General features: G+C 42.9%; 1 long non-coding RNA gene across 3 annotated transcripts in view; it reads right to left on the bottom strand.

The window, feature by feature from the left end:
- Positions 1–792: 792 nt before the first annotated feature.
- Positions 793–20,180, bottom strand: part of LOC140608688 (uncharacterized) — a 56,366-nt gene continuing 36,978 nt past the window's right edge. For all 3 annotated transcript variants that reach the window (XR_012010660.1, XR_012010661.1, XR_012010659.1), the window contains one exon: positions 793–971. This is a non-coding gene — a long non-coding RNA (uncharacterized lncRNA). The remainder of the gene's footprint in view (positions 972–20,180) is intronic.

The following is a 20,180-nucleotide window of genomic DNA, read 5'->3' as shown; positions in this document are numbered from 1 at the left end:
TCCTGTGACAGTTGTCTCGGTCTTCCAGAGAAAGAATCAGGCTTGCAGAGATGGGGTAACTTATTTCAGGTCCTACATTTGGTAACTGGCAGAACTGGAACTGCAGCCCTGACCCAGCCCAGAGCCACACCAACAAAAGGCTGTGCAACTCCAAGGCAGTGCTGACATATGGCAGAAAGTGGACAGTTATAATTGCAGCATCCATTATAAGGAAATAATAGCATTTAGTAAGCAGGTCTCTTTTTTAGAATGGGCATTAAAGGATTTAAGGAAAGAAGCCTTGGTTTGAGAAATCTGTTTTTTTACCAAAGATTTCTTAACACATGCTTTGCATTTCCCCATTCCTGATTCCTACCATCCTAGGCAGCTTTCATTCTGGTTTATCTCATTATGGTACATTATGGTTTATCTCAGGGACCTTGAGAACAAGCCAAGTACAAGCAGACTGGCCAAAGGACCACAGGGTAGCTCTGCTCTCCGCACACACAGGTAGGTTCTTGCAGCCATAATGGGAGGAAAGGACATCACCTCCATCTGCCCAGCCTGAGCTAACCAGGAAACAGATCAAACAATTAATGGACTCAAATTAATTGATAATCAAATGGGTCAATCCAAATTCTTTAAAGGAGAACACTGCAACAGAAAAATAAACAGGGAACATGAAAAAGCAATCCACAAAAAAAATAAACACGAATGGCCATAAACATAAAAAGACTGCTAAATTCTTCAGGAATCACTGAGCTACCAATAACAATGAAATACACTGGGCCATTACATTTGCAACATGTGGATTTGTTTTATTTTGTTTTTTAAAGGTGGCAGTATTCCTGAGGATCCATGGGGAAAGGCACTTCCATTTTCTGCTGGTGAACGACGGTGCAACTCTTCTGTACAGCAGCTGGAAATGTGCACCAAACATCCTTACTGAGTGCATACCCTTTGTTTAGCAACTTCACTTCAAGGAGTCTATCCTGAAATAAATAAATAATTAATAAATAAATAAATAAATAAATAAATAAATAAATAAATAAACAAACAAACAAACAAACAAACAAAGTAAAAAGAGTCTATCTTGAGGAAATAAATGGGGATGTACCATAAGATAAGCTACAAATAACGTACCTATAGGACTCCATTTTTTGTTAAAAAAAAGAAAAGAAAGAAAGAAATATATGTCTATAAAGTATACATACATACATGTCTTTAAGACTAAGTCTAGGAGAATAGAAACCAAAAACTAAACTGTAGTTACCATTAGATTACAGAGAAAGGACCGATTTTATATACTCCATCTTTTTGTTTAACGAATATGTACTAATACTGCAATGTCTTAGGTTGCATATATACAGGTTTTATACACACACACATATGGAGACTCTGGTCTCCAAAGTAGCTTATGTGCATGCCAGGGTGCACAGAAGATGATCCGTTGAAATGTGGGAAGAAAATCTGAGACTTTCCATTTATATTTTATTTTTCACCAAAAAATAAGAAAGAGGTTAAGTGTTAGTAACATTTAATGGCCTAGCTGACACTGGCCTTTATTGGGTCCACAGGTGAGCCAGGCATGAGTCACATGTGACCTGAGGGTGCCCAAGGAGGCGGGGTCCCACGGCAGAGGCCTCATCTAACTTCCTCACTTGCCTTCGGTGCCTCATGTTGGGCCGCAGTTGACACGTGCCCAGTGACATCTGATTTATGACTCTGGTATTCAGATTTAACTAAACCAGCCCTCAGGAAATAGACAAGTAGCTTTAAAAGAGTCCTGCCAAGAAATGGCCGATTGCAGACGATAATGATAATATTGCAAGCACAGCAAATGGCAAGAGAAAGCTCGCCGTGACACTTCTGCTCCCCGTGAGAGCAAGTCCTCAGTCACATTATTAGATAAAAGTAATGACGATCTAATCCGATCTGACAAGAAGTCAGCCAGAAAGAGCCAGAGCATCTTGAGGTGGAGGTGATGTTTTAACAACAAGGATAAAACAGACAGAAACCAAGTCCCAGCTTCTTGAAGAAATTATATTATTGTGTGAAAAAGTGAAGTGCAGAACAGAGAATAATAATTATCAACCATGGCAAGAAGGGAGGGAAATACGATCTGTACCAGCTTGTACATGTATGGAAAAACAACACTGGAAGAATAAACCAGACACAAACAGCAGTGGTAACTTGCTCAGAAGAGGCGACCAGCAGGGAAAGAGGGAGACATCTCAGTGTTTTACTTACAGCTTTTGAAATTTGCACCATATGAATGTATTACCTCCTCAAAAAAGTAAAAGTAATATTTTAATTACCTGCTTTTTTAGGTCCTTTCCAAACATCTCTGAATCATATTCTACAAAAAGCCTTCTACTCTTAGAGTCTGCCCTCCTAGTTTATGATATCCTGTGTAAAAGCTGTGAGAGCAGATTAGATTTGCCTCATTCCTAACAGTTGCATATTTACCCCCAAAAATCCATTCCTCAGAACTTTTCTGAATGTGGCAATAGAAGGAAAGAGAGGGAGAAGGGAAAGAAGGTTTGAATGGATGCCACTTGCCTTCAATCCAGGGAGCTACCAATCTGTTCCCCCCAAACCTATTCCATCCCTTACCCCCAATCATCGGTGACAAACTTGCCTCTGGGTATTTGGCAGAAATTGTGCCACTCTCTTCTACATGGCACACAGGTCATTGGATTAGAAATACTACCCCTGGACAACGGAGCCCATCCCAGTCTGATTGCCCGAATAGGCAAGCCTCAACCATCCACTTGGACAACATTTTTAATACTATCCTAGGAAGTGGCTTAAAAAGAAAATATGCTGAGACTACAAGTCTTACAAAATCCCCAGGCAATTTCTGGTTTCAGGTCCAGCATGTAAGGAGCTTGAAAGTCTTGTCATCCCTTGCCAAAGCAGGACCCAACCTCTTCAGAGCAGCACCTCGCCTGCAAAGGATTTCCAAGGGTCTTCAGGAAATTCTGAAGAGGTCAACAAGTCCAGAACCAATGGAGCTTGTGTCAGGTGTCCTAAAAGTTACAAATCAAAACTCAAAAGAGACTCTCCATATCATCATCCTCTTTGTCCTTCTAAGTGAATTTTGTGACTTTCTTTCTTTTTAAATGTATACCTGAGTCTCTTTTACCATATCTATTTTGCCGTTTCTAATGTAGCTGACAGTGTTCTTTAAAAGCTATATTTAAATTCCCTTTCAAACAGAATGGCCTTTACAAGGCCCCCACTTTCCTGTGGATTCCAAAGCAGTTCCTGGAAGGAAGAAAATCCCCCGGGGGTTGACATGTTAAGGACTGATGAGTGTGCTCAACATCACTGGTCATTAGGGAAATAGAAATAAAAACCACAATGAGATACCACTTCACACCCACTAGGATGGTCATAAGCAAATATATGGACTGTAACAGGTGTTGGTGAGGATGTGGAGAAATTGGGAACCTTGAACATTACAGGTAGGGATGGGAAATGATGCAGCCACTGTGGAAAACAGTTTGGCAGGTCCACAAAAAGCTAAACATAAAATCACCATATGTGCAACTCTACTCCTAGGTATTTATCCAAAAGAACTGCAGATATTCAAACAAAAATTTGCACTTAGAAGTTCATTCAGCGCTATTCACAATCACCAAAAGGTAGAAATAACCCAGACTTATATCAACAGATGAGTGGATAAACAAAATGTGGCATGGCCATGCAGTGGAATATTATTCAGCCATGGAAAGGCATGAGGTGTTCACACATGCTACAACACAGATGAACTTTGAAAACACTAAGTGCAAGGAGGCACAAAATGACACATCTTTGATGATTCCATGTGTAAGAAATAGAATAGGGAAATCCAGAAAGATAAATTGGTGGCAACAAGAGATGAGGTACATGGGTGAATGGGGAGTGATTGCTTCATAGGTATGGGGTTTCTCTCTGCAGTGATGAAGTTTCGGAACTATCTAGTGGTGATGGTTGCACAACCCTGGAAATATACTGAATGCCATGGAAGTGTATACTTAAAAATGGTTGATTTTATATTACATGATTATTTTGATTAAAAAAAACCTAAGGGGTGATTGTCCCCATCCTTTGGTTTGTGGTCTCCTCATTTCTTCTCCATGTAGATCTTGGGTAAATGATAAATCTAACTGCAAAACTTGTGCCTGTGGTCTTGTTTCCACCCCAGTTCTCACTTGTGCCCAGAAGCAAGCCTGGTCGATTCCTCTGCCATTTCTAAACTTCATCCCCTTTCTGCTCTAATTCTTTACAGACATCGTTGACACTTCTGCTAGGTGATCATTTACACGGAGCACCTCTTATTTCCAGAATCACTACGCTAAACACTTAGCATGCACCAGCTTAAGTAATCCTCCCAACAATGCCATAAAGTGGGATTATCATTGCCCCCTCTTTACACTTGAAGGAAGAGAATGGGACTTTCCCCAGGCACCTGGGCATTGGCAAAACTAGGCCAGGAAGGCAGATGCCAATGATTCCAAAGCCATGACATAAATCTATTCCCCGAGATGTTAATGGTGTTCCCTGAAAAATAAAGTGGGGATTTGTATTTGTGTGATAAAGACTCTGATAAAGAATCCTGCAGGAAAGGGACTTTTGAATTTCTTTTTCCTGATGTTCTCCAAAAATAGTTGACCTCAGAGCTCTCTCTCCATCTCTCTTTCCCCTCATGCTCTTACCCCCTCCCTTTCTTCATCTCTCTCATTCAGAGAACTTCTCTTAACACCTCAGGGGACACCTGTGTTTCTGGGACCACAGAGTGGAAAATGCTGCATCAAAAGCGTAAACAGTCGGGCCAGAGAGGCCTCACTAGCTTAGCAATGTCAAAGAAAACACTAGTTGTGACACTTACTGGAAGACACACCCACAGGCTGCAGGTTTCTTGAAGAAAAGCTGTCCTTGGCAGCTCTGACCTCAAGAAGCTAAGGTCCTGACAAGGCCAGGATGAGGAAGGAGGGAGGCAACGGTATCTTCCCCATCTTCACAGGAGCCAAGGCCAATAAGGCCATTCTTCTCCCCGGAATCCCCACACTCACCGTGGAAAGCCCGAAACAGGATGAGTGATTATAGTTCCTACAATCAAACCATTTCATAGGATCTCCCTTTCATTTATTTCCTAAAGAAGCGCATTTTTGGGGACACCTGGGTGGCTTAGCTGTTGAGTGTCTGCCTTCAGCTCAGGGCATGATCCTGGGATCCAAGATTGAATCCCACATGGGGCTCCTTGCTGGGAGCCTGCTTATCCCTCTGCCTGTGTCTCTGCCTCTTTCTCTCTCTCTCTGTCTCTCATGAATAAATAAATAAAATCTTTTTTAAAAAGCACATTTTTGGAAGGATGGATGTATTGCCGTTCAATCCTGTCAGCTCTCCATATCATAAATGTATATTTTCTTTTACGGAGTATTTGCTAAATTCTGTTTTTTGGAAGTGGCTTGAGATATCTGCATCCTACAGGCTTAAAGAATGTCTGTTTTATTTTGTTGTTTTCCTTCTGGCTTTTGGGGTGCCCATTTCCTGGGCATCTTCTGCCTTTATATTAATGTTTTCAAAGTGTGTCCCAGGACCACCAGCCGCAGCAGCAACAACAGCAGGGAGCAGGTTAAAAATGCAAATTCTTGGGCTTCACCCCAATCTACTGAATCAGAAACTCTCGAGGGTGGAGCAGCAATCTATATTTTAACAAGACTTCAGGTCATTCAGATGCACAATACGACTGCTTTCAATTATTTTGCTTAAAACCCTAAAAGCCCACACTTTGCAGGAAATGGTCTGTGTTTTTAAGCACCTCCCTTAGATTTTCAGGCTTCAGTTTAATCATACGTGCAGGGGAAGGCAAGGGCGTCTATTGAGCACCCACTTGGGCTGGACTTTGAGAATTTACAACACTCTGATAAGGCTTGACTTCATTTTAAGATGGAAAATGGAGGCCTAAGTAGTCAAGCCACTGCCAAGGTCTCAGCTGATGAGGATCAGAGCTGGGTCTCAAACCACACCCATCTGCAGCCAAAGCCAAGGCACCCCCTGAACTTCTCCCAGCCTCCAGCTCCAGAGTATCCTAGCTCCTAGGGCAGGCCTGCCAACAGGAAGATGCCCAACTGCAGATCCTCCGGTTCATTAAAACAATCAATCTTGGCTGAATGGAGGGTAGGTGGGGTGGTCAACAGCAGTTGAATTCGTTCAGGGAAAAGATATCACAACAAACCTCTTCCTGCTCTCTGCTACACAGCAAGCAACCCTTTTCCCCTGAAAAGACGCTTCCATCCATTCAATTCATGCTTCCTGAGTACCAGATGCTCTGCAGAGCCTAGGGAATCAGCGTAGAGAACAAGACAAAATTCCTTGGTCAATGGTGATAAGAGCCTGCACTTGTTGAGCACTTTTCATGGCCCAGGCACTGTGCAAAACAAGCTCATTTAATCCTCACACAGACCTATGAGTTAGGTAACCGAGACTCAGAGAAGTTAAATAACTTGCCCAGGGGTGAACAGCTGGGAGTGGCAGCACCATAATTGAATCCAGATTCTTCTGAGAGCCTGAGCTCTCAATCATGATGCTGTACACATCACCTTTAATGTGTTTCTTCTGCTGCCTGTGTGGTTTTCCAATAGCCCTACAGTGTTGTCATACTTCTCTTTGGTAACCATTGCTCTGAGCAGGCTCTGAGCTGGGGTCAGTATGCAGGGCCTGATCACTTGGGCCACAGGAGCGAAAAGAGAATGAAACAAGAGCACAGAACCAGCAATCAAGGAAAGAGAAACCAGGGGCTCCCAAGCTCTAGCTGCCAGAGGGAAGGAAATGGCAGGGCTGAGCTCATGCAGCTGAGCGTCGGGAGGGCCGACTGTGGTCCACACAGTTGTGGTTGATGCCCCTACTCCCTGCCTTCCTTTCCACAAACTCACTGGGCGATCTGCATCAGGTCCCAGCCTATTAGGCACTGGGGATCGGAAGTCTAGGATTGGGCAATGTCTCCCCCCACCCCAGGGGGGCTCCCCTCCTTTCCTCACCAGGGAAGCAGGGCAAAGGAATCCAGAACTGCAGGCTAGGAGCTCTTTCTACTGAGAATCTGAAGCCTTTTGAGAACAGGAGAAAGACCCAAGGGCATTTGCCCTGCTAAAGAGGCCACCAGCTGGACAGCCTTGAATGACCCCCAGATTCTCTCTGATTTGGGGAGACACCCCTAAATTCCTCCTTTTAGAAACACTGTCTCTACTAAGGCAATGTGGTTCCGGAAAATATTTTTTATTTTCTTTTTTTTTTTTTCAGAAAACATTTTTTAAGTAAATATCTCATTTAGAATAGTCTAAACCAGGGATCCCTGGGTGGCGCAGCGGTTTAGCGCCTGCCTTTGGCCCAGGGCGTGATCCTGGAGACCCGGGATCGAATCCCACATCGGGGTCCCAGTGCATGGAGCCTGCTTCTCCCTCTGCCTATGTCTCTGCCTCTCTCTCTCACTGTGTGCCTATCATAAATAAATAAAATAAAAAAATTAAAAAAAAAAAAAGAATAGTCTAAACCAGAGAGGGAGCTGGCATGGGTAGAGCACCTACTGTATACCAGATTCCTTGTGAAGCACACTACACACATTGTCTCGTTTATTCCTCATAAGCCTGAAGGACAGGTACTATTTTACCACCCCACTCCATTGTACAGATGAGGAAACTGAGGCCCAGGGAGTCTGTGCAAGTTGCTGTATGTCATAAAACCAGGAAAGGCCAGGATCAGAGGTCCCGGGGTATGAGGAACTTCCTTAGACCACTTCCTACCTTCATCCTACCCACTCACGTCTGCCTACAAAAACCTAAAAGCAGATGCCCCAGAAACCAAGCTGGATTCTTTAAACAAAGGAATAGAAAAAGGATGGAAAAGGGCCAGATATTATTTTGAGTGAGATCGGGTCTTTGTAGCACACAAGAATGGTGAAGCCTGGGGACTCCTGGAGGGCAGGGCTGAAGGTGCACTCGTAGCCTGCAAAGCAAGAAGAGGGTTCAAAGCAGCAGGTGCAGGCACGTTGGTCTTTGCGTCACTCTGACCCATGCACTTCCAAGGAGTGCGACTGTGAAACAGAAGACTTTTGGAAGGCTTTGGAAGGGAGAACAATGCTCAAGTAATCCCTGCCTGCTGAAGAGGATCTATCCTATCCAACTCCCCTCCTGGCCCCAGAGACTTGAACAACAAATACTGCTAGCAGAGATCACCTGCTCAGTGCGCAACATAAGCCACCTGACTCTCCTTCTGGGCAGAATGCCCTTTCTCTCCAGCAGGCCTACTGACTGGGCAACCCGAACCCCACCTTTCTCACCTCCCCAGCCTCTGGGGTTCCCAGCCCAGTCCACCTTGGCCTCCCACTGCCAGGGAAGCCCAGAAAGATCACAAAGCCACCCTGGGACGGGGAGTGAAACCTAAGAGGCACGTGCTTTTGGGAGACCAACACACAACCCATCTTTGATAGATTTTGTTCCACTTTTGGGGTGGCAGTTATGGAATACGCTTGAGGATATAATTTTCAACTGAGGCAAATTCATCCTTCCCTGCTTCTTTCTAGGAGATGTGTAATACAATTTTAGGGGTGTGGAAGCGTGTGCATTATGATCAGAATCACAAACCAACCCAGTGCTCAAATGGATGCCAGGAGACCAGTCCCCCCAGGAGGGCAGGGTAATCATAGGCAGAAGCGTTGGGTTTCAGTCTCAGGCTTTTGGTAAGGGATAGATTCTTCTGAGACCACTGTGCTATTGGCATCATCAGACCCCCTCCCTCATTCACTCCTTAGCACATTCCAATCAGGACTAGAGAGCCCGCTCTTGAACATCTGTGGGAGGGGAAAGTGAGTGGATCTGGTGGCTAGTCTTGGAGGACTCCAGGCTCAAATCTCATGGTGGAGAGGAGGCTACTACCGATACCACCGCAGCAGAAGGGATCTGGGTGGGGCACGCGGTGGGGATTCCTGGGTCCGGCCAGAGTTTTAGATGGTGCCCTGAGTGGGGTTACACCAGTGTCCTTTTACTTCACAGAAGTTCACTCAGCTGTATATTTATGTTTTGTGCAGTGGAATGTTTGTCGTATTTCATATTTTTTTTTTGAAACATGGCTTTAAAGAAAAGGCATCCTGAGCATTTCCAGTTTAATCACAATATTGCTGCCAAGGCCTCCTGAAAGTGATGCCGTGCATGAGTCAGGAAACGTCTGTGAAAGGGAAATGTCACTCTCTAAGCACTGAAAGAGAGAGGAATTTGATTTCATTCTGTGGGAGGTGGCAGATGGGAGATTTACCCCTTCTAGGGCGCAGGAACCTGTGCCTCCAGCCCAGAGGGATGCAGAGCTGCAGACAGCCTGGAGGAGGGGCCTGAGGGCACCCCTCGGGGAGTCCAAGCTGGTGAGTGTTGGCACTGGGAGAGGCAGAGCGGGCTATGCTGGCAGCTGCTGAAAGAAGGAGCCGCTGGGGCCTCCCCAGGAGCCCGCCTCCCTGATCTCTGCTACCATCGCAGCAGATTATGTGAAGCAAAATGTGTTTTTATAAAGCCACTCCCAACTTTTCATTAGCTTGCTTTTTTTCTTAACGAGAAAACTAATCAGGAAAAACCACAAGAAAGCCCCAGCTGGATTTGAGCTCTTTCCAGTGTGGCCAAATGTGGCTGAACTCAGACCAAATAAAGATGTTTACTGACAGCCTAATAAACAAATGGGCCCCTTTGGATGTAACCTTGATGAATGGAGCATCCAGGTGTTTTCAATAATGGCAATAAGCACTACAACTCAAAGTATTTCTGATTCAAGTATAATGCATTATTAGGCCATTAGAGGCTGAGCACGGAGGACCATTTGGACACAGCCCTATCAATAATGCTGCTTCCCAGCCTGCATTTAGGCCCAGGGAATTAGTCATCCTGATATTCTATTTAATAAAAACCTCAAGAAGAAGCATCAAAAATCACATTACATTTTAACAGGGTTACAGCAGCCCAGGAGAACCACAAGTTTAATTTTCATAAGAGCATTCATTCCTCAATTATGTCAGACATGAAAATGTAAATGGCAAATTTAATGCTAACAATATCCCTCAAAGCACATTGGCAGGTAAAGGCACATTATGTTGAGTAGATGCTGGCTGCATATCAAGCAGCCCCCAAAGTGAGACTTGGGGTGCAGAGAGGAGGAGGGATTCAGGCCACTTAGCTGGAAGAGCTCCAGCCCCTTAGGTGGGGTGAGGGGAGGGAATACTTGCGAGTCTTAGGGACATGGGCTCCTTGGCTTCCACTCAGGGCATTGCTAATGGGTGCCAAAAGCCCAGTTTGTTCAATGGCAGCCATCAAAACATGCCAGTGAAGGCATTCCAGGTCTTAAAAGTGAACAGAACCCCTAAGGGATGACCAGGAATCATATGGAGTATATGAGATGGGCACCTGTATTTTCAACAAAAGTTCGTGTTAGAGATTCCTCCTCCTTCAGAAGACTAGAACACTTTTCTGGTCAAGAGTGTGATAGAAAGAGAGAAGTATTATTTCTGTTTTTAGTGGAAGCCACTGACATCAACCACCAAAGAATTTCACCGCCTTTTTCCATAAAGAAAATTGCCTCTGCAAGATGTCCATGATATATTGATAAATTTTTTAAAAAGGAATCAGCTATAGCAAGAAGATACCAGATATTAATTGTATAAGTATATGCATAGGAAATCATCTGAAAGATTATACACCAAATTAAGGGTATCTAATGAGCGTGCATTAGTTTTGTAAACAAAAATAATAACATTAAAGATTTTTTTTTAAGAGAGAGACCCCATTAGAGAATGGCCATTCATGGATAGAGCCATCTCTCCAGTGACAAGCAATTATACCATTCCTTCTGAGTTTCTCTGTGTCTATAATTAAATCAGAATCATAAGCCATGGGAGCAGAAAGAAGGCTCAGATACAATCTGGTCTCATCCTTTCCTTCCCTCTGAAGGAAGCTAAGACCCAGAGAAGTTCATTCATTCAGCAAGGATTTGCCAAGAGTCCAAAATGTGCCAGGCAGGACTCGAGGCTCCGGGCTTCCCTCCAGGGCTTGATCCAAACCTCAATCTGAAGTCTTGGAACAGATACATCACTGATAACTAGAGTCCATGCAACCTGATACATGACAGCAAATTTTACCATTCTTGCCCTTTGGGGAATTTTCTTGGAAACTCGCCTCTCCAAAGATCTACTCAAATGTTTTTATTTCAAATAATGCAATGAGTCACTGTTATAAATATTCTTTGTTCTTTTCATAAGAGGAATACTTTATAAAGATTTAATAAGAGGAAAAATTTCAAAATGTATTATTTTCTATGGGAAAGGTCCCATAGGAAAACATAAGAAGGCACAAACATTAAGTTGACATCAACAAACTTTGAATGGTCCAGGTAAAAAAGAGGTAAGGGTCTATGCTAGGGCTGTAACTGAAAGGTGAGATGGGATGCAACAAATGAAAGAGATCCTTAGGAGGTAAAGCCTTCAAATATATCAACGGAGTGGATGTAGGGATGAATGGGGGAAGAATCAAGAATGAATGTGGGAAGATACGGCTTTGGAAGCTAGGGAATGGTGATGTCTCCAAGTACATGGGAAAAATAAAAGAAATGCTTGGTTAGGGTGGGGTAGGGAATTAATTTATCTTTAGGCAGGTTGAGTTTGAAAAGTCTTTGTACATTCGAGGAAAGATTTTGATGGACATGAGATTCTGGAGCTCCAGAGAAAATTCTACTCAGAGACACAGACTTGTAACATGACTTCATCACATGACAAGGGTGAAAACTGTGATAGTAAATGAGTGTTTTGGCCCAGGCAGAAAGTGAATGAAAAGACAAAGAGATTGTCACTGTTTACTTAGAAACAAAAATGTTAAATCCTTAGGCAGAACAAGAAGAACTAATGAAGGTGACAGAGAAAGAACAGAAACGTAGTAAAACTCCAGGACAGTGAGCAAATTACAAACACAATGAGCAGTTTCTGGGGATGAACTGGAGAATCATGGGGGTGGGAGTGGAGGGCTCCTGTGAAATCTGAGGCAGGAGCAATGGGAGAGGTGTCAAATTTCATAAAGGGTAATGGAGCCCATGTCCAAAGGCCATACAGATCACAAGATGCCAGCAACCAAAGATGAAGCAGTCATTAGCATTATTGAGTAGACGTGGTCCTTTGGGCTTCCTCGAGTAACTTAGCATTTGACAAGACTCACCAAATCACAGAACATTCACCGTATCATGATTCCTGGGTGGATCCCAGGGAAGCTGAGGAAAAGTGTTTTGTAAAGCCCCAGCTCCCAGACTTGTTGAACAAGGCTTAATTTTTTTTAATTTTTTCAAAAGAAAATACTCTTCTCCCATGACAATATATCATGACTCACTCCCAATTCTCAGCTCCTCCCCAACACTGAACAACCCACACCCTATGGAGGGGGGTAAGGAAGACCCTATAGGGAGAAATGGAAGATTATCTGCCAGCCATAGTGACCTTCACCTGTCTTGCCATGTCTGCCTTCCCTCCGTCAGCCCTGAGCATCTGCTAAATGCTGAGTATCCTGATGCTTGGGTCCTTTCTCTGTGTCCAGCAGCAAAAGAACAGAGGAGGTTAAAATCACATAGATCCTACATGTCGGCTGGGGAGAGGGTAAAATAGGAATATTCTAAGACAAAGAATCACACACTGTCTTCTTGTGGTGGACCAGAAGACGACACAAGCAGGATGGGGGAAGAATCTTACTCATCCCAGTCTATCAGTGGGGACATTTTAACTAGATGTTTGACCCTGGGTTCTTGACTCACAATCAAGATCTGAAAGCACCTCACCCTTCCTCTCGGAGCCATCATTCTGCTGAAGAGCATGGTGCTGCTGAAGAGCATGGTGAGAGAATAGAGGGGCTTAAGAATGAGGAAGTTCAAGGATAGCAAACCCCCTGGTATTGGGCTGGGAGGGTAACCTCCTGCCCTCTAGCTTCTTGTTTCCACATGAGAGACACAGCTGACTCTCTTGGCCACTCCATCCCCGTTGTGGAATAGAAGTGAACCATAAGACTGTATAATTGGAAGCAGACATTTGTCTGAAGCTGCACCTGTACCCCCAAGAGCCTGTAGAAATCCCCACCAACGAAAGGTATTGCTGCTTTTGTGGGTTCCCTGAAGAAACATGTAGAGAAACAGATTGTACTGGGTGGCAATGTCAGTGGAACAGCTGGAAGGGCTCCACTTCACTCAAAATAAATCTGCAACATAATGTAAGTCGTGACATGCACCAAGAACTAGCTTCTCCTGGCAAATACACTGATGTGGCTAGGACACCGGTTTTGCCCAGAAGAGACTGACTAAAACAGCAAACACACACACAGTAATGGAATGAGAATAGGGACACTGAAAGAGAGAAAGAAAATATGTATTCAGGCCTTCCTGTGTGCTGAGCCCTGCATTTTATGTATGTTGTAACCATCACATCTGCATGATACTTTCCTTGGACAGTTAGGAAACAGCATGAGAGAGACAGGGCAACTTGCCTGAGATCACATGTGAAAAGAGGCAAAGCCAGCATTTGGAGGCCTCAGGCCTAATTCCAAAGCTTCTGGTCTGTCCACTTGTGCACAGCCAAGGGGCAAGCAATGTGTTTTCCTCATCTCCTCTTTCCTTATAGTTTCAGCCCTATGCCAGAGCAGAAAGCCCATCGTCTAGGCATAGCAGAGCAGAAGTGTGTGAGTTTGTACTTGGGCTTCAGAAAATTCCTAGGATCTGGTAAGGGACTTAGCTGTTGCTGCAAGGGAGGTGGCAGGAGCATAGGCTTTGAGGAAGATAGGCCCAAGTTCGAATCCTAGCTCTGCCACTTCTTAATTGAGTGACAGTAAGTGAGATCCTTTAACCTGTGAGTCTCAGTCTCCTCATCTGGAAAATAAGGCTGATGGTAGTTGCATCAGAGAACTGTCATAAGTGCTAAAAGTATACCTGTGTGCTATCGTACACCTGCTCGCTGCAGTGCACCTGCGCGTTGTAGTACACCTGTGCATTGCAGTACACCTGCACACTGCAGTGCACCTATAAGCTACAGTACACCTACAAACTAGAGTACACCTATATGCTATCTATTATAGTCTGCCCTCATAGATGTTAGTTCCCTTTCTCCATGTGAGATAATTATAGGAACCAATCACGATGACAGGGACTGTATCTCGAAACCAGTAGTTAAAAGATGACACTAACCATTCAAATCTGCTCAGAAGAACTAAAGCCAGGCTTTTTTCATGGAGGCTCACATCCTGGTGAGAATCAGTTCCTCATCAATGACTCAGGAAAAAATCTATAGAACCCAAACCTGAATGGAAGTGCCAAGCGTAGTAAACCACCTTCTCGGATGATCCCCAATGATCCCTGTCTCCCAGTGTTCATACCCTTGTGTAATTCTCTCCCCTCAAGTGTAGACTAAACTTAATACTCACTTATAACAAATAGAATACAGCTAAAGTAATACAATGTCATTTCTTGCTGGTCTGCTCAACTGTGCTCCACTCTCCACCCCCTATTTAGGTAAAACCAGCCGCCATGTTGTTCTGCCCTATGGGGAGGCCCCTGTGGGAGAAATTGAGAGTGGCTGTCAGCCACGGTGGAGACACCTTGATTGCAACCCCATTGGAGACTCTGAGCTGAAAGACCCAGGTAAGCCATGCCTAGATTCCTGACTTACAGAAATGATGACATGGTAAATGTGTGTTATTTTAAGCTAAGTTTTAGAGTAATTTGTCACACAGCAATAGATAGCTAAAACACCAGGGAATCTACACTCGCACAATTTTTCATTTGAGTAAACATAGCCCAGAAGCTCTGAATAATTAAAACCAATCCCAAGTTTGAGGCACCTGGCTGGTTCAGTTGGTAGGGCATCCTACTCGTGAGCTCTAGGTCATGAGTTTGAGCCTCATGTTGAGTGCAAAGATTACTTTTAAAAAATTATAAAAATAATAATCAGTTCTTTATTCAAAAAAATCAATCCCAAGCTTTACTGGCATTTTGTGAAGAAAGTGAAAGCAAATACAACTTTACAGCCACTGCCACACCACAAATCCTCTTTGCCATTTCATCACACCAGTTATGTCTCCCAGCCAGTGGCTGCTTCACAGCTTCTCTCCTCACACCTCACTCTCAATCGCCTGCTGAAAACTCAACACCAAATGTGGGCCCTCATGGCCCTTCTCTGGACTTCCACCCTACCTTTCCTTCAATACCTATTCCTTCTTCTCTTTGGTAAGTATACCTGGGCCTTATCAGACCCAAGTCACCAGTAACTCTCTTTCAGTTTTGCCTCTTCTGGCCCTAAAGCAGCCAATGAACTGAACAAGCAAACCAGCATTTGCCTTAAGAGAAGAGGGTGCTGGGAAGACAGTGAACACACAGGATGAATGTTGGACCCTGTCGCACCTGTGATGGGCCTGGGCTGCCGGTTCACTGAGCAGCCCAAGCTCCACAGCATGCGGTATTCGCTTAAAAAAAAAAAAAAAAAAAAAGGATCAGGTCCTTAGAGAAGTTGCACCTGCCAGATGATAATTTAGGGGTATCAACCACCACTTCTAGAAAAATGGGGCCTTCTGGAATGAAATTTTCCTCTAAGAAAATTTTAGTTTCTCTTTCCATTTGTGATTATATTTGGAAAGGGTAGATTATAGATATTTTTGAGCTAGACATATCTTACATACTCATGTATTGGGTAAGGGTTTTATCCTACAAGCCAAATTATTAAAAATAAGAATGTCTTAAAAATAAAAAAGAAAAGAAAAAGAATAAAAAGAAGAATATCTCAGGCAGGAAGAATGCCAAGTTCTACCAAGGCTGAATTTCTCAAGGCCTTGCTAGCTAGCCAGTGTCTGATTGAAAATTTGCTACAGCCTCATTTGGGGCATTCAGATAACTCTGAGTATACCCTGATAGGCTGTGCAGAGTCATTATCTCCCCTAAGTAGATCTAGTTCCAAGAGCAGGAAATTAAATAGCTTATTTTAGCCAAGAAGACTGCCGTAAATTAGCTAACTCCATTACTTTCATTGCAGGGCTTATCTTGCCCTAAAGGACAGCCTTGGGGTAGCACAAGAAGCTCTTAACCACTGAGAGCAGGCGTGGCTCACGCTGCGTGAGGGATGAGCCTCAGAGTGTCTGTATCGAGAGAACAGTGCCATTTGGTGCCCCAAATGCCACCACTTTGGGTTCAAATAAGAACGTCTTGGGTTATTTTCAACAAGACAGTGAGCTCTGTGAGGATTAGGATGGTATCCTTTATTTCTGAATACATTGTAAGGTGCTCTGTTTTTAGCTAAGCCAAAAATATTTGATCTCTAAAAGGGGGGTAAGATATGCACACATTAGGAGCTGCAGAGAACATGACAAATTGTGCACACTGGGCTTCTAACAGTTTCTGACATATAGTAGCTACTCAATATTAATGAATGAGGAAGAGAATATCACAAGAGGGATAATGGAAATAAAATTAACCATAAAAACATATCTTTATTATTATGTATGCTATTTGTCAGACACGATTTTCAATGGACAGAGCGCATCAAAATAAATAACAGAGAGAAAGTATTTTTACCATCTCTAAACTTAACATAGTGAAAATAACTGATATGTATAATTAACTGTTAACGATTTATTATCATGACCATTTTATTTTTTTATATAAAGATTTTATTTATTTATTCATGAGAAACACAGAGAGAGGCAGAGACATAGGCAGAGGGAGAAGCAGGCTCCATGCAGGGAGCCCGACGCGGGACTCAATCCCGGGTCCCCAGGATCACACCCTGGGCTGAAGGCGGTGCTAAACCACTGAGCCACCCAGGCTGCCCCTATAATGACCATTTTATGAGTGAGAAAACTGAATATTTCAAAGATTAAGTAATTTGCTGAAGATATTCATAAATATATAATAAGGTTTTTATAATAACAATAGTATCTTTTGAATACACACTATTTACCAAACACTTTACATACATTAGCTCTTTTAATATTTTCAGCAACCTCCTTATTAAGCTAAAGACTATTACCCCACTTAACAGAGTAAGAAACAGAGGCCCAGAGGAGTGTCAGACCATATGCTTCATCCTGACAATATCCCTGATGAATATGTATATAAAACTTCTCAACAAAGTTCTAGCAAACCAAAATGAACAACACATTAAAAGAATCATATACTCTGATCAAGTGGGACTCATCCTCAGGATGCAAAGATGTTTCAAACATATGAAAATCAATAAATATGATACACCACATCAATAGCATAAAGGATAAAAGTCATACGATCCTCTCAGTTGATGCAAAGAAAGCATTTGATAAAATGTGATATCGTTTCATGATAAAAGCTTTCAATAAAATGGATATAAAATGAACATACCTCAACATAATAGAGGTCACATATGACAAACTCACAGCTAGCATCATACACAGTGGTGAAAAGCTGAAGAGCTTTTCCTCTAAAATTAGGAACAAGACAAGGATCCCCACACTCACCATTCTTACTCAACAACAACAAAAGGAACAGTCAACTTGAACTGACATTTAGCAAGGGGTCTTTGGGGGTTGGGTGCCTTGGTGTAGAAAACAAACAAAGCTCAAATGTGAGGCTTAGATCAAAAGTCCCAAGAGCAGGTGTTCTGAGGATCCAGATTTGCAGTTGAATTTGCTCTTCCCCTTAGGCCACCCTGACATTGTGATGAGCAATAGCATGGAGTCTCTCAAGTTATCAGGGATAGAAGATTCTCTTGAGCAATATGGGAAGCCAACTACAATAAGGAGAAACAATTCCAGGTGGTGGATACAACAAAGAAGGAAGAAAAAGAGATAAGTACACAAATTGCTTTTCAAGTCATTGAAAACAATCATTTACAGTTCTTGCCCTTTCCCAATTAAGTGTGTGTGTGTGTGTGTGTGTGTGTGTAAAACAATTCTTAGGAATAGAATAACACTTGTTAGAGGTAAGAGAAAGAAGGGTTATTTAAAAAAAAAAAGAAGGGTTATTTTTCTCAGATGATAGAAGGCTTGCAATAAGAAATAATATATGCACAGGCACAATTAAAGCACATTTTTTAAATAATTTAAATTTTCTTAAGATTTGTTTAACTAACGTATTTATTTTAGAGAAAGCGTGTATGCATGAGTGGGGAGAGGCAAAAAGGAGAGGGGTAAGGAGACTGATAAGCAGACTCCGCACAGAGTGGAGAGCCTGACATGGGGCTTGATCTCACCACCCTGAGGTCCTGGCTTGAGCCAAAACCAAGAGTTGGATGCTCAACTGACTGAGCCATCCAGGTGTCTCTAGAATAATTTAAGATTGGATTTTATATAGTTTTCCAGAAAAATATCTTGTCTGAGGTAGAGGAGAACTTTTCTGCCAGCTGGTAGATATTGTTTAATATAGTTCAGCCTGCTCCCTCCTGATGGGACAATATTGTCCCTATCATGGAGTTCTGGCAACAGGGACTGTAGAGGCTGACCAGGAACCTAGAATCCTGAGGAAAACTACCCATCAGTAAGATGCTTTGGGTGACTACTGTTTCCAAGTTGTACGGATTACATGATACGTGACCAAAAGCATGATGGTTCCTGTGAGTTCAGATCAAAGCTCTGAAGGACATATCAGAAGCAGCTCAGTGTGAGAAGAGTGTTAAAGGGCAGGGAGGGAGAGTAAGAACACTAGAAACTGTTGAGCGCCTGCCATAAACTTGATACTGCGTGCTGGCTTTCATGCTTATGCTTTACCTGCCCATTGGGCACTTACTTCAATCTGAGGTTTCTCCAAACTGCTAGGTCTTTGGCCTCCCCAGGAACAACCATCTTAAAGAAATTGAGGTAACATAATGGTAATTAAACAGCTGGAAGGAAATGAGTTCCTGCCATCACAGGATAAAGCCCCTCAAAGACACTGGTTTGGTTGCTAGAAAATATGCAGCTCAGTTTAAGCCTAATGTGGGAAAAAAAAACCCACAGTATCAGAATGCTGAAAAGGTCAAGCTCTTTCCACAGTGGGAGCTGCGGTGGTTGGCCAGCCAACTGTTAGTTCCAATTCAGTAACGAAAGATAAGGAAGTCAGTGCAAACCCATAAATCTCTCCGCCATGCAGCCTTTTATCTGAATACGTCAAAAAAAAAAAAAAGAAATAGACAGGAAATATGTAACCCTAAAGCAGTAGCCTGATACATTTATTAGCTATAACTGGGTTTTCCAAACATGCAGCATAAGTTAATTGAGAGTTTCAAGGGAGGCCTTAAATTGCTATCCTCCTCTACCCATTTAAATTTTAGAAAATCACAATGTTCCTGATGAGAATCAAGATAGTTGTATTGTTGGAAGAAATAGACCCAAGAACCACTCAACACAAGACGTCTTCTTGAAGACACCAACAGCTAATCCCTGACTGGGTACCATTTTGTAAATGATGAGTCAAGTAAATATGACTAGTCCATGCGAAGGCACTAACTGTGCAAATGCCTTGTCATTCAGTGCCCAGATAAGGCCCAAGATGGTCAGCCCTGACATATAACTTGTCTGCCAGTTCAGATCTCTCCTCTAAAAGGTTTCTTTTAACTTGATTAAGAAACTTCAGGGATCCCTGAGTGGCTCAGCAGTTTAGCGCCTGCCTTCAACCCAAGGCATGATCCTGGAGACCCGGGATCGAGTCTCACATCAGGCCCCCTGCATGGAGCCTGCTTCTCCCTCTGCCTGTGTCTCTGCCTCTGTGTGTGTGTGTCTCTCTCTGAATAAATAAATAAAATCTTTTAAAAAATAAAATATAGTTTTATTAGAAAACCCATCTAATTAATTATGCATAAAAATATATATTAAATAAAGTGTCTTTAAACAGAAACACACATAAAATAAGGTTCTGGATTGATCTGTGACCAGAGGCAAATGCCAGCCCCACCCTGTATTTATTTCCTCTAGGATAATGGTTCCATATTTGCTAATTCAGTATTTGTGGCAACTTTACAGGACATAACTGCTGCAAGTAATGCAAGAATCCACTGCATTTTAGGAAGGATCCGCTCATAATCAACATTTCACAGAAGTATAAATTCCTGATGGTGCATACTTTCCAGATGGCATGTTTGAAGGCTTACTGAGTGGCTGGTGGGAGGTTCGCTGCAGAGAAAGAGAGGCAGGTCCAAAGAAAGGACAAATGGGAGGAAAAGACAAACT

The sequence above is a fragment of the Canis lupus genome, chromosome 18, assembly GCF_048164855.1.
Source record: "Canis lupus baileyi chromosome 18, mCanLup2.hap1, whole genome shotgun sequence".
NCBI lineage: Eukaryota > Metazoa > Chordata > Mammalia > Carnivora > Canidae > Canis > Canis lupus.
Note: the sequence above shows the minus strand (reverse complement) of the source record. Positions and strands in the feature narration are given on the sequence as shown.